We start from the raw sequence: 15,787 nt of genomic DNA on the forward strand, positions 1-15,787 counted from the left end.
TGTATTGAAACACAAACTCGGTACAAGAATGAACAAGTTCATTTCTGGTTTCCTCCAAAAACGGTCATCGAAGGTTAGCTACGCAGGATACCTATCGAAGACAACGGAGCAAGAGAATGGGGTGCCACAAGGATCAGTTCTGTCTGTAACCCTTTTCGTCTTGGTGATGAACTCCATCTTCGACGTAGCTCCAAAAAACGTCCAGATATTTTTGTACGCCGACGATATTTTGATCGTTGCAACCGGCAAACGCGTTGGATTTCTGCGGAAACGGCTACAGAAGGCAGTATCAGTTGTGGAAAAATGGGCACGTAACATCGGTTTCACAATGTCTCCTTCGAAATCTGGAACAATCCACTGCTGCAAGATGCAACGCCATAAGAATTGGCACTTAGAGGGAGCTAAAATTTTGCTAGACGATAAGGAAATACCGAGGCAAAAAACTGTGAGAATACTGGGTGTCCTCTTTGTTAAAAAATGCAAATTCAACGCATCCACGAAGCAGTTGAAAGAAGACTGCAGGAGTCGTCTGAACCTGTTGAGGGCCATCTCTAGAAAAGCGGACCGGAAAACTCTTCTGAACATAGGGAATGCCATCGTAGTATCAAAGCTTTTCTACGGTATTGAAATCCTGCGAGCAGAAAATATAAAGACACTGGCAGCAACGTACAACCAAATTATTAGGATAGCCTCCGGTGCCCTAAAAACTAGTCCCATACTACCTCTTCTAGTAGAATCAGGCTCTCTACCATTTCAGCACAAGGTCGTCTTAACATATATAAAAAAAGCTTGCGCCGTTCGTGAACAATCGCCTTCATATTTCAATACGCTATGGAGTAAAGCAAACGATCTGTTTCGAAACCTAACAGGGAAAACGCTACCACCGGTATGCAAGCGCATAAGGACTAGAGACAGAGCATGGAACGAACAGAACCCAGTAATCGATTGGACAATAAAAACTCAGGTAAAAGCAGGACAGATGCCTCAGTTGGCGTTGGATATTTTTCGAGAGCATGTCCGTCGATATTATCAAGGATACAGTATGTGGATTACTGATGGGTCCTTAGCGGAAGGATTAGTTGGATTCGGCGTGATAGGACCAAATATAGTAAATGAAGCCAGTTTCCCAGAGCAATGTTCTGTCTTTTCAGCTGAAGCCGCTGCTTTGGCCCAAGCCACTAGAATGGTGGAAGGGAAATCAGTCGTGTTTACTGATTCTGCAAGTTGTCTCCAAGCATTAGAGGCAGGGAAATCATCTCACCCCTTCATCCTAGCACTGGAAAGAGTAGCGACAGGAAAAGACGTTAAATTTTGTTGGATACCGGGACACTATAAAATTTTGGGGAATGAAATGGCAGACCATGCAGCGAACAACGGACGGCGAAGTAGGAGAGCAACCAACTTTGTACCAGCAGAGGACATCGTAAGATGGAGTAAGCAACAAATATGGAAAGCCCACCAAAAAGGAGTGGGATACATCGACGCGGAAAATAACAAGAATCGTCAAATCTACAGTGAATAAATGGACTGATCAACGCTGCAGAAAAGACCAAATCGTCCTGACACGTCTGCGCCTTGGACACATCTGGCTAACAAAACATCACCTGTTCGAAAAGAAACCTCCAGAAACCTGCGATGTCTGTAACAGGAAACTCACAGTTCATCATTTACTTATCGGATGTCAACAGTATGCCGTACAAAGACGGGAAGTGAACCTGTCAGATAGCTTGGAAACTATTTTGAAAAACGATAGGGAAGCTGAATCGAAAGTTCTTCAATATGTCAAAAAAATTGATGTTTATAAAAAAATTTGAATTGTACGTGAATTAAACTTACTTGAATAAAATGAAGCAGGTGAGATGAATGCCTTCAGGGGTAAAATCTCAAAAAAAAAAAAAAAAAGGTTGCCCTCAAGGAGAAGTCCTCTCACCACTAATGTGGTCCTTAGTTGTAGGGGGCTGTCCATAAACCACGTGGTCATGAGGGGTGGGGGGAGGTGTTCGGCGTATGAGCATTTTGTATGGACGAAAAAACAAAATTGTATGGACAAATGACCACGCCGGGGGGGGGTTGGTATTTGAGAAGTCCCAAAAAAATGACCACGTGGATTATGGACAGCCCCTAGACGATCTTTTAAGAAGCTTGAAGGAAAAAGGTTTCGAAGTTGTGGGCTTTGCAGACGATATAGTCATAATAGTGAGAGAAAAGTATGGCGAAACTATTTCGGAGAGAATGCAAAGGGCCCTAAACTATACACATTCATGGTGTATTAAGGAGGGCCTTAGCATCAACCCGCCAAAAGTCGTAATTTTCCCTTTCACTAGGAGAAGGAAGATCAACCTAAAAGCTTTTCGGCTTGGAGGGATACAAATTCATCCTAGTGATCGAGTCAAATACTTAGGTTTGATACTGGATGATAAACTGAACTGGAATGCTCAAATTGAGTCCGTGATCGGTAAGGCAACAAGTGCATTCTGGTTATGCTCCAAAACTATTGGCAGGAAGTGGGGCTTGAAACCAAAAATGATAATGTGGATTTATACTGCCATAATCCGCCCAAAAGTGACGTATGCTTCGTTTGTCCGGTGGCCAAAAACAAAAGAGGTTACCACGCAATCAAAGCATAGCATAGCATAGCATAGCATAGCATAGCCGACCGTACACATCCTGGGGTGGCTGTCAATAGAGACGTTGAATGCGCCAGAAAAGTTGCCTGGGACTTGACAAACCTTTCATTGAACGATCTCTTTGTTTAACACCTGGCCAGGTCCTTACGATCAGCGGGGATGGGGAGGAAATGTTGATTAGATATCTACTCAGAATATGTCCAAGAACTTGGGCCACTTCATAGATATCTGGAGTTGGATGTGGATGGGGTTTTATGGGATGCTTTTCTTGGCGAGAAAGCGCATGACAATTTGTTATACATTTAGTTTTAATCATTTACCTGGTTACTGCTGAAAGAGTAAGTATTAGTACATTGTAAATATGATAATTTAACTAAAGGTTGATGACGGTACGATTGAATTATTGAATTCAACTGAATACTGAACAGAAAAACAGATGATTATCTTGAGAAATCGGTCCGCAGCTTCCGAAGGAGAGCTCCGCAGCAAGTTGTATGATCGTCAGCCACGTCCGTTCGGCCGGTGTCCAGCCAAAGAAAAAGTGCCATGCGACCAGAACTGAATTCCGTACTAATAGTACGGTCACGTAATATCATGGTAGCTCACCTTGACCGGCGCAAAACTGAGGTTGACCGCGATCCAATAATTAAGACAAGAAACACTTATCACGACCCGGTATACACGCGAAACAACGACGATTAGCGCAATGGAATCATTGTGGACCGAGCAACCTTTTCAATCCGTTTGCAATCAGCTTACTCGTAAGGACATTTAGGCGAATTACTTAGCTTTACAACGACTAACACCCTCTGAAACATTGATCTTCCATTAGCCAAATTGCGAAAAATTGCACACGTAAAATTTGCTGTCAAACGCAAAAAACACTTGCACTCACGGTCACCGTCTACTTCGATCTCCTCTTTCTGGTTTTTGGGTATTCAAGAGGTTACCACGCAATCAAAGCTTGCAAAAATTCAACGTCTTGCGTCCATTGCTGTTACAGGAGCGATGCGAAGCACACCATCAAAAGCTTTAGATGCGATTCTCAATCTGCTACCTTTGCACGAGTACGTGCAATTAGAAGCAGAAAAGGAATTGCTTAGACTTGAACGAGTTGAAAAGTTTATGCCAGGTGATCTTGTAGGTCACCTGAGCATTTCACAATACTTCCAAAATAGGCCAGTAATGAAAATGATTAAAGACTGGATGAAACCTGTGGAGAACCATGATGTTACTTACAAGTTGCACGAAACAACTCGTGCAGATTGGGAAGTCGGAGGTCACACTGTTCGTCAAGGATCAATCAAATTCTATACAGATGGCTCAAAAGTTGGAATACAATCGGGAGCAGGAATCGACGGCCCTGGAATACAAATTTCAGTGGCGATGGAACACTATCCTACGGTGTTTCAAGCAGAGATTCTTGCTATTTTGACATACGCAAATATCTGCCTTGAGAGAAAATACAGATATGCAAATATTTGTATTTTCTCAGATAGTCAAGCACTAAAAGCATTGTGCGCTTACAAATGTACTTCAAAGCTTGTCTGGGAATGCATTCTTTCACTGCGCAGGCTGTGCCAAGGGAATTCAGTAAACTTATACTGGGTTCCAGGTCACTGTGGCATTGAAGGGAATGAAATGGCAGACGAGCTTGCTAAAAGTGGTTCCAATTTACAGTTTTCTGGCCCAGAACCATTCTGTGGCATATCAAACTGTACAATTAAAATGGACCTGAAATGCTGGGCTGAGCAGAGGGTGATATCCAATTGGATGGATGTCAAAAATTGCAATCAGTCAAAACGATTTATAACATCAAATGCTTATAAAACCAAAAAGCTCTTAGAGCTCAACAAGAGAGCTCTATGTACGTACACTGGCCTAGTAACTGGACACTGCCCGAGCAGGTATCACTTGAAAAATATTGGCCATATTCAGAGTGATATCTGTCGTTTCTGTAATACGGAACGTGAAACCTCGGAACATCTGCTTTGCAGTTGTGGTGCTTTATACACGCGCAGGCAAAGATTTCTAAATAGTGGTTGCTTGCAACCCAGTGAGATCTGGTCTGCAAAACCTGGGAAGGTCTTGGAGTTTATCAATTCCATTGCACCTGACTGGGAGACGACGCGTCGTGGCAGTAGCTGATTACTTGGCACATGGTAATTAGCTGGCTAGATGCGAATATCAAAACGGGACATGCCACAAAAATTCAGCCTGTTGGACGCAGTGGCTTAATTTCCCCAACAGGGGAGGAAAACAAAAGCAGTCTTTTGGCCAAATTTCCTAGGCCTCCTTTTGAGACTCCGCCAGGGATTATTTTAGTAACTATTCTATGGATTATTTAAAAAAAATCTTTGGGAATTTAACTATTTCAGTAGATCTACAGAGGTTTCTGCATATCTTATAAATTCCTTCAGGATTTCCACCAGACATCCCTCCCTTTTCCCGAAAATTTCTCCAAGGAGTACTATAAAAACTTCATCATGGATTCTTTAAGGAATTAATTCACATATATTTGTCAAGCATTTCCACCGGAATTCTTTGAGAAATATTTCAAGGATATTTTTTTTCCTAGGGATCATTACAGAAGCTCATATAGACGTGTCTCCAGCAATTCCTTCAGAAATATGTGCACAAAACGTTCCAGGAATACTTTTGGAAAAGATTTCTCCAGGAATTTATCCAAATTCTCGATAAACTTTTCTCGATGAGTTTCTGGGACTTCTTCAGTTATTCCTGTAGAGATTCATTCATGCTTTAAAGGGTTTTACATGGATTCTACTGAAAATTTCTTCAGGGATTGTTTCAGAACTTTTTGCTCGGATTCTTTCAGAAATTCTTTTAAAAAAATCTTCGGAGACGTTTGCAGAGTTGGAGATTAACTCAGCAAATTTCAACAAAGAATTTTTGAAAAAGTCCTTCCATGGATTTTTTCAGAAATTCCATTAAAAATTTCAAAAAAGGTACAGAGATTATAACAGAAATTTGTTCAGGGTTCTTCTTCTGATTCCCTGCGAAATTCCTCCTGTGGATCTTCCATATAAATCTCCTGGACATCCATCAGATTGGATCATATTGGGAGAAATTTTGAAAGAATAACTCCTAGTGCTACCATAGACTAATTTCAAGACCTCGATGTACCAAAGAAAACCATTAAATTTTCTGTGTCCAGTCCGGTAACCAATAAATATTCATTACCGTGTATTTTTTTTCGTGTAAATTGCATTTTGTGTAATTTATATTTAGCGTGTTACACCGATCTGACAGCTCTGACAGTAAGGGACTAAACATAAACTACGTAATTGGGTACCGAGGATTGTTCACAATCTGCGAACTTGACTGCAGAAAAAATCGCGACCATGACGTTGCTGGTGATACCTTCGATGATTCCAAGAAGACTTTTTTGAAACTCTCAGTCAAAAATTCCTAAACAACATCTGACGTTATCATTGAAGGAGTTCCTCGATGTATGCGGGGAGAATACCTGAAGAACTTTTTTCAGATACCTCTTATACTAAAAAATCGTTAGAAGCTTCTGAGGGAAAACTGGAAGTGAGTCCCAGACAAATAAATGATTGATAAATTTCTGAAGGCATTCCTGGGGAAATCCGAAGAGGTATTACAGTGGAATCTCTGCAGAAATCCCTACAAAATGCAGACTTCAATAAATTCCTCAAAAAATTTATGAGAGATTGGACGGCTTCGCAGTCACCAAACGTGACGGATCTGTGGAGGATTTTCTGAAGGAAACTTTGGAAGACCTCCTAGAGATGAATTCATTAGGAAAATGAGTAAGTACACTATAATCCCTGATATACTGGAGAAATTTCTAAAGGAAATAGGTACTACAGAAAAAAAAATAACATGAGAAATTCTATAGAGAATTACTGAAAAAATTTCTAAAAATGTATATTAACACTCCCACTGCCATGCCTCCCAAACAGTGGGAACGGTAATTTCAACTTGATGTAACTCAGCCGTTTTTCATCCGAATTGCAAAATTTTTGGAGCCATGAATTTTCCCAGCCTTCTAGATGAATATAAAAGTTTCAAACTTTGGATTTGACTAAAGTTCTATTTTTGAGTACTCAAAAACTCGGAGCAAGTACCTTAAAAATGCTGTTTTTCTGGAGCCATACCGAATGTAAAGTAGTTTCCACGCATATTTTAATGTTAAATTGCTCATATTAATAAAGCAAAATTATTGCAAAGAAATATATGGAGATACTCAATATTTAAGATTATAAAATCTTCACAAAATTACGTATAATACAGAAAATTTGTATATTCGGTTTGAACTTTGTATTCATCGCGACAACCCCTGAGTTTTATTGCTTGAAAACAATCACGTGCACATGAGAAATCTTTTTCCAAACGATTGTGAAAAGTGTGAATCTTAGAAACTACAAAATTTTCATAAAATCACGTATAATACAGGAAAGTAGTATTTGCAGTTTGAAGTTTAGGTTCATCGCGACAATCCCCATGTTATATTGCTTGAAAACAATCACGTGTACATAAGAATACATTTACAGATAAATGGAGACAAGTGTGAATAATAAAAACTACAAAATCTTCACAAAATTACGTATAATACAGAAAATTTGCATATTCGGTTTGAACTTTACATTCATCGCGACAAACCCTGTGTTTTATTGCTTGAAAACAATCACGTGTACATGAGAAAATTTTTTTGGAACGATTGTGAAAAGTGTGAATCTTAGAAACTACAAAACTTTCATAAAATCACGTATAATACAGGAAATTAGTATTTTCAGTTTGAACTTTACGTCCATCGCGACAATCCCTATGTTATATTGCTTAAAAACAATCACGTGTACATAAGAATACATTTACAGACAAATAGGGACAAGTGTGAATCATAAAAACTACAAAATTTTCACAAAATTACGTACAATACAGAAAATTTGTATATTCGGTTTGAACTTTATATTCATCGCGACAACCCCTGTGTTTCCACGTGTACATGAGAAAACTTTTTCCAAACGATTGTGAAAAGTGTGTATCTAAGGAATTACAACATTTTCACAAAATCACGTATAATACAGGAATTTAATTTTTTCAGTTTGAACTTCACGTTTATCGCGACCACCCTTGTGTTTTATTGCTAGAAAACAATCACGTGTACATAGGAATACTTTTCAAAGCGACAGTGAGAAGTGTGAATCGTAAAAAATACAAAATTTTCACAAAATTACGTATAATATAGAATATACACTCTCGTGCAAAAGTTTGGGGTCACCCCCTCAAAAACATGGAAATGTTTTTCGGTCACATCTCAGTCATATTTCATTTAATCCAGTAATTCTCAGACTGTATCGAAAGATGAAGAGATAGATATGATTTGTAGGTACTTTTCAAAAGTTTTATAAGGAATTTTTAGTATAAAAAGTTTACCTAAACTTACATGTTTTTCCTAAATCTGCACGAAAATTGTTTTCCGTGAAATTCAAAATTGGGTCAACCAAATTTTAAAATTGAAGTTGCATTATTATTTCTATCCTCTTTGAGAGCCATTCATTAGATTTTAGCGGAAAAATTCATAACATACCTAATTTAAATTATCGAATAAGGTTTACAAGTCACCGTGCAAAAGTTTGGGGTCACCTTTCAAATGGAGTCTAAACCGGATTTTTGTTCAAATCGTCATTTTTTGTGCAACTGTAATTCTTTATTTGATAGTTGAATGGAAAGACACAGAAATGGTTATGAAATGTTCAAAAATTAAATTCTAGACTAAGTTAAGGTAGAACATGGTATATGAAATCCATGCCAAATCAGCTAACGTGCGAAAGAGTATAGAAGTGAGATAAAAATGACTGATTCGTGAATGCTACCCTATATAACTGTAAGTGTTACAACCACAAACACACCATACAATAAGTCACAGTAACTTCTGCGTAACAAAAACCTGCGCCGCCGTGACTCTTCGGTGACAAGTGTGTTACATGAGCAAATAAATACCTACTAGCAACTATACGCAACACGATGAAATTGAAAATAATAACATTATATTCGATAGCGTTATTTAACCCTTTAGCAGTCACACTGTTGTATTTTGTACAATACGTTGAAAAGATCGCCTGTTCTACACAAATCAAGGTAGTGCTGGTAGCGGTGGCCAATTTCTGAAAGATTAAGGATTTTTATTTACTCGTGCATTATTTCTTCTGGAGCTCAGATTTTTTTTGTATCTAGAAAACATTCGCTAGTAATTATAGCTAAACTCTTTTGGAAATTACGGACTCCTTTGAGGATTAACCCAGACTTTTGTTCATGATTTTCTTCATCATATTTTTTTTTTCAGTAGAACATAATGAAAGCCCGTCCAAATGCTTATTGCCAATCTTGGAATGTCCTGGACCTCTATTCCTCTGAAAATAAACCTTCAGTTGCATTGTTCCGAGTACATCCTTGCTGGAGTCTCTCTAAAGGTGGTATCATATACCCATATACTGCATGCACTCATGTCAGAGCATAATCCTACAGAAATGTCAATTAACGTATTTCCAGATGGATTCTTGGAAGAATTGAAAAAATCCTAGAGTTTATTCAAAAAGAAATGTTTGGAAGAATTTGAGAAGAATTTCCTGGAGGTATCTACATTTTTAGAGAAATTTCGGTATGAATTCATGGAACAATTCCGAAAGAGTCTTCCCTGGGTGAACTCCTGAAGGATTTTGAGAAATGTATGAAAGCACTAATAGCATGTAAGTACTTAGATGTTTAAAGTAAGTCACTGGACTTCTGCATGACCCAAAACCTGCCCTGCCGTGACTCTTTTGTGACATGTATGTTGCTTGGAAGATTCCCTGGAGGACCAATTGTCTCGCTTATTGAAAGAATTACTAATGGAATTCCTGAGTAAACTTCTGTAGAAACTGCTGGAGGGATTACTGAAAAAATCCTTGGACAATTTCCTGGTTTTCGTATGCATCTTTATTAAATTATCTTCCAATACTATTCGCTGGATAAACTCCTCCAGAAATTGTTGAAATAATAAAGAAAAAGCTATCAGGTAATCCTGGAGAAATTCTTGGATACATCCCTGGAAAAGATGACTGAAGAATTTCTGAAATTTCTGAAGGAACTTCTAAATACATTTTTGAAAAGAACCTGAGAGGCATTTTTGAAGATATCACTTGTAGAGTTCCTGGAGCAATCCCTTGAAGAAATCCATGAGCAATCCCTGGAAGACTTCCAGGGAAAATCCCGTAAGAATTTCCGAAGGAATCCCTGGAGTATTATTGGATAAACTCTGATAGGAGTCCCTCGAGAAATTTGTGAATTTGAGGAATTCCTAGAAGAAATTCTAGATAAATTTCTGGAGGGTTCCTTGGAGTAATTTCTTTAAAAAAATCCTGGAGGAATTCTGGAGGGATCCCTAGAAAAGTTTTTGAAGAAATCTCTTGAAGAATTCCTAGAGAAAGTTATGGATAAATTACTGATGGAACCTCAGGAGAAATTCTTGGAGTAATCCGTGAAGGAATTCCTGGAGGAATTCCTGAAGCAATTCCTAAAAAAATCTCTAGAGAGAACCCTGAAGGAATGCCTGGAACAACTTTTAAATAAATTTTTGGCGTAACCCCTGGAGGAATTCTTGGATGAGACCCAGTAGCAATTCCTGGATAAATACCTGGTGAAATCTCTAGAGTAAATCCCGAAGGAATTTCTGGAGGATTTCCTGGATGAATCTTAGAAGGATTTTTTGGAGGAATTTTCGAAGAATTTCCTGGCAAAATCTGGAAAAATCCCTGCAGAAATCTGAAGGATGTCCAGGAGCATTTCTTGGAAGAATTCCTGAAGAAATTCCTGGAGTCCCGGAGGAGTTCCTGGAGAAATTTCTTGATAAAATCCTGAAGGAATGCCTGGAGGAATTCCTAGAAGCATTCCTGTGAGAAGTGCTGGAAGTGCAGGGAAGAATTCCCTGAAGGAATTCCTGGATGAATCTCTAGAGGAATTCTTGAAAGAATTACTGGATGAATTTTTGGAGATATCTTTAAAGGAATTCTGGGAAATTTGTTTTTCTGAAAAAATCCCTTGAGAAATTCCTGGGGGATTTTCTAGACGAATTTCTGAAGGAATTCGTGGAGAAATTTTCGAAGGAATTACTGAACTAATGCCTAGGGGAATCCTTGGAGAAATTTTTGAGAAATCCCAGGAGGAATTCCTAGAGGAATTCCTGAAAGTATCCCGGGAAAAAATCCTAGGTTCTCAGAGGAATTTCTGGAGGTTTTCCTGGATGAATCATTGAAGTATTTCCTAGAGGAATCTTCGAAGGATTTCCTGGAGGAATTCTTGAGAAACGCCCTGGAGAAATTCATGGAGAAATCCCGGGAGGAATCATTGAAACCATTTTTGAAACAACCTTTTGAGTAATTCCTGGAGAAATGCCTGAAGGAATTCCTAAAAAAAATCCTGAAGTTTTTTTTCTGGAGAATTTCCTGCAAGAATTTTTGAAGAAATTCCTAAAGGATTTTCTGGAGAAATTCCTGGAAAAATTGCTGACATAATTTCTGAAGAATGTCCAGGAGCGATTGTTGTATCAACTCCTGAAGAAATTCCTGAGGAAAATTACTTGAGATTTTCCTGCAGAAGTTCCTGGAAAAATCTCTAGAGGAATCGGGTTCTTTAGGGGTATCCGGATTAATTCATAATCGGATTTCCCGCCCAAAAATTAGTTGAAATCCAAAATTTCATATTTTTTGGAGTCCGGAAACTATTTTTAAAATGAAGTTAAAGTTTGTATGGGGATTTTTTTTTTTGTTCGGGTCGAACTGTCATTTTATCGATTGAACTGTCATTCTATCCACGAAAATTAAAACTGTTTTGTTAATTTGACCATCAAAACAAAGGTATTGGAATCCAATAAAATCACGTTATAATCAGAAAAATGAGCTCTTTCGATTAGGCTATAGAAAAAAGCAATATTTTATTCACTAAACAAGCCGATCATTGAAACAATTATTGGATGAATTTCTGGAGGAATCTCTAAAGGAACTCTGGGAGTTTTTTTTTTGTAAAAATTTGCAAAAATCTTTAAAAGTTCCTGGATGAATTTCTAGAGGAATTTCTGGAGGAATTCATGAAGAAATCCTCAAGGGAATTTTTGAAAAATCCCAAGGAATCCTTGGAGAAATTCGTGCAGGAGTCCCCGAAGAAGTTTCTGGATGAATTCTCTTTGCAAATTTCCTGAGGGGATCTCTCCAGCAAATGATGGAGGAAAATCTGGAAGAATTCCTGAAGGAATCCCTGGGAAAATTCCAAAGGGTATTCCTAGAGATAATCCTGGAAGAATTTTTGAAGGAATCCCTGAAGGATTTCCTGGAGAAATTCTTGGATGAATTTATGGAGGAATTTCTAGATCAATTACCGGTGAATTTTCTGGAGGAATTCCTGAAGAAATTTCTTAGGTAATTTCTAGGAGAGCCTTCAGAAATTCCTGGATGAAATCCTATCCTTGAGGAATGCCTGCATGAATTCCTGGAGGAATTCCTGTAGGAGCATCTGGAAAAACCCTTGGAGGAATCCCTTAAAGAATTCCTGGAAAAAATCCTGTAGGAATTCATAGGCAAATTCCTGGTGGAATTCTTGGAGGAATCCCTATAGCAGTTCCTGAAGAAATCCCTAGAGGAATTCCTGAAGAATCCCAAGGAATTCCCAAAGGAATCTCTAAACAGTTCCTGAAGGAAGTACCGAATTTATTCCTGGAGGAGTCCCTTAAAGAATACAAGGAGAAGTTCCTGAAGAAATCCTAAGAAGAGTTACTGGGGGAATTTTTAAAACAAGTTGTTCCAGAAAGAGTCACAGAAGGAATTCCCGAGTGAAGCCTTGGAGAAAATCCTGGAGGAGTTTCTGGAGGATATCCTAGATGAAAGCGTGTAGGGATTCCCGGAGGAATCTCTGGAGAAACTCCTGGAGGAATCTCTAGAAGAATTCCTGGAAGCATTTCTGAAGGAATTCCTAGAGGAATATGATAAAAAACTAGAGGCATTTCTGAAGGATTCCTTGGAGGAATTTTTAGAGGAATCCATGCAACAATCCCCAGAGAAATCACTGGTAGAATTCTTAGAGAAATCCCTGAACAAATTCGTGGTGGAATCTCATGATAATTTCCTGAATAAATCACAGATGGCATTCTTGGAGAAATCCTGAAGTAATTCTAGAAAGAGTGGATGAGCTTTTAGAGGAATCCCTGTAGCACTTCCTGAAGGAATCCCTGCAGGAGTTCTTGAAGAAACCCCAGGATGAATCCTGGAAGCAATTCCAAGAGGCATTCCTAAAGGAATCCATAAAAAGTTCCTGGAGAAAGTACTGGATTAATTCCTGAAGGAATTCCTGAAAGATTTCCAAGAGGAAGTTCTGAAGAAATTCTTAAAAGAGTTCCTGGGGAATTCTTGGATTTATTTTTAAAATGATCCCTGGAGTTGTTCCTGAAATACACACAGAAAAAATAATCGCAGGATGAATTTCTGAAGGAATCCAATGAGAAATCTCATAAGCAATCCCATGAGGAATTACTTTTTTATCTGTATTAACGAGATTTTTAGACCTTGGCTTGTTCAACTCGGGACCCACGCTTTACTTCCTTCCGAAAGAAGAACTCACATTTTATGAGTTTTGTCGGGAGTGGGATTTGATCCCAGGTCCTCGGGGTGAAAGGCCTGTGCTTTAACCATCACACCCGGTCCGAGGAATTACTTAGGAAATCCCAGGAAAGTTTTCTCAACAATTCTTAAAACAATGTCTGAAGAAATGCCTAGAAAAAACAATATGAAGGAATCCATGTTCACAGTGCTCTGTAAATTTATTCTTATGTAAACGTGATTGCTTTGAAACAATATAACTCAAGGAATGTCACGATGAATGTAAAGTTTGAACCGAAAATACGAAATTTCTATATTATACGTAATTTTGTGAAGATTTTGTAGTTTTGATGGTTCACGCTTCTCACAAATGCTATGAAAAAGTTTTCCTATGTGCACGTGATTGTTTTCCAGCAATAAAACACGAAGATTGTCGCGATAAACGTAAAGTTCTAACTGAAAATACACATTTCCTGTATTATACGTGATTTTGTGAAAATGTTGTAGTTCTTTAAACACACACTTTTCACAATCGATTGGAAAAAATTTCTCTTGTACACGTGATTGTTTTCAAGCAATAAAACACAGTGGTTGTCGCGATGAATGTAAAGTTCAAACCGAATATGCAAATTTTCTGTATTATACGTAATTATTTGAAGATTTTGTAGTTTTTATGATTCACACTTGTCCCTATTTATCTGTAAATGAATTCTTATGTACACGTGATTGTTTTAAGCAATATAACATGGGGATTGTCGCGATGGACGTAAAGTTCAAACTGAAAATACTTATTTCCTGTATTATACGTAATTTTATGAAAATTTTGTAGTTTCTAAGATTCACACTTTTCTCAATCGTTCCGAAAAAGTTTTCTCATGTACACGTGATTGTTTTCAAGAAATAAAACACAGGGGTTGTCGCGATGAATGTAAAGTTCAAACCGAATATGCAAATTTTCTGTATTATGCGTAATTTTGTGAAGATTTTGTAGTTTTTATGATTCACACTTGTCCCTATTTATCTGTAAATGTATTCTTATGTACACGTGATTGTTTTCAAGCAATATAACATGGGGATTGTCGCGATGAACATAAACTTCAAACTGAAAATACTAATTTCCTGTATTCTACGTAATTTTATGAAAATTTAGTTTCTAAGATTCACACTTTTCACAATCGTTTGGAAAAAGATTTCTCATGTGCACGTGATTGTTTTCAAGCAATAAAACTCAGGGGTTGTCGCGATGAATGTAAAGTTCAAACCGAATATACAAATTTTCTGTATTATACGTAATTTTGTGAAGATTTTATAGTCTTAAATATTGAGTATCTCCATTAGGGTGGCCCACACTTATATGAAAAACAAAAATTTCGAAAAATGCCAAGTCTTACCTCCTCAATCAGTAGGTTTGGACTCCCAGAAGCTACGTTCAAAATTTGAGCAAAATCGGTTGAGCCTAAGGGGGCGCTCAAATCGCTTGAAGTTTGTATGGGAAAACTTGGCCAAATGTATGCAGGAATTTTAAGTTTTCGAATTTTGCCGCTAGGTGGCGCTGTAAGCGTTCAATAATCAAACCCCTTGGTATTTTTGTAGGTGACTATATGCCAAAGAACTTTGTCTAAGACCGCGAAGTGATCCGACGGCTGTGAAAAAAGTTATACCCTATTCAAAGTGAGGCAAAGTATTGAGATTTCATTATTGATATTATTCTTTTACATGTATTGGAAAAACAACAATAAAGTTTATCCTCACTTTACCTAGGGTATAGCTTTTTTCACAGACGTTGGATCACGTTGCGGTCTTCGACAAAGTTGTTTGACATATAGTCACCTACAAAAATACCAAAGGGTTTGATTGTTGAATGCTTACAGCGCCACCTAGCGGAAAAATTCGAAAACTTAAAATTCCTGCATACATTTGGCCAAGTTTTCCCATACAAACTTCAAGCGATTTGAGCGCCCCCTTAGGCTCAACCGATTTTGCTCAAATTTTGAACGTAGCTTCTGGGAGTCCAAATCTACTGATTGAGGAGGTAAGACTTGGCATTTTTCGAAATTTTTGTTTTTCATATAAGTGTGGGCCACCTTAATCTCCATATATATCTTTGCAATAATTTTGCTTTATTAATATGGGCAATTTAACATAAAAATATGCGTGGAAACTACTTTATATTCGGAATGCAGTATTACGTGAAGGAGCCTCTGGAGAAATTTCAACAATAGTTTCTGAAAGAGTGGATGGAAAAAATTCTGAAATTCTAAAGAAAAACCTTCGAACATCATCTAGAAGAATTTCTGAAAGAATGCATAAAACTCGGTGAGAAAACAAAATCCAGGGATTTTTCTAAGAAACTTTTGCGAGAAATTCTTGAAGAAACCGTTGGAGTATTTCTGGAAAAATCCCAAATGAATACTTCGAGAAGAAATCTAACAGCATTCCGAGAGGAAATTTTTTAATAATCAAAAAAAAAAATACAAAGGAGTACATGCACGAACTTCTGTAGCAATCATTACAGGAATTTCCTAAAGAATCCTTGAGTTCCTGAAGAAA

General features: G+C 37.8%; 1 protein-coding gene and 1 long non-coding RNA gene across 3 annotated transcripts in view; one reads left to right on the forward strand and one right to left on the reverse strand.

The window, feature by feature from the left end:
• LOC109623359 (frizzled) overlaps positions 1 to 15,787 on the reverse strand; it is a 212,597-nt gene that overhangs the window by 118,174 nt on the left and 78,636 nt on the right. The window lies entirely within an intron of this gene.
• LOC134291568 (uncharacterized) lies at positions 1,198 to 1,600 on the forward strand. The gene is made up of 2 exons (XR_009999162.1): positions 1,198 to 1,433; positions 1,516 to 1,600. It is a non-coding gene; the product is annotated as an uncharacterized LOC134291568 (long non-coding RNA).

Source organism: Aedes albopictus, chromosome 3, assembly GCF_035046485.1.
Source record: "Aedes albopictus strain Foshan chromosome 3, AalbF5, whole genome shotgun sequence".
Classification (NCBI taxonomy): Eukaryota; Metazoa; Arthropoda; class Insecta; order Diptera; family Culicidae; genus Aedes; species Aedes albopictus.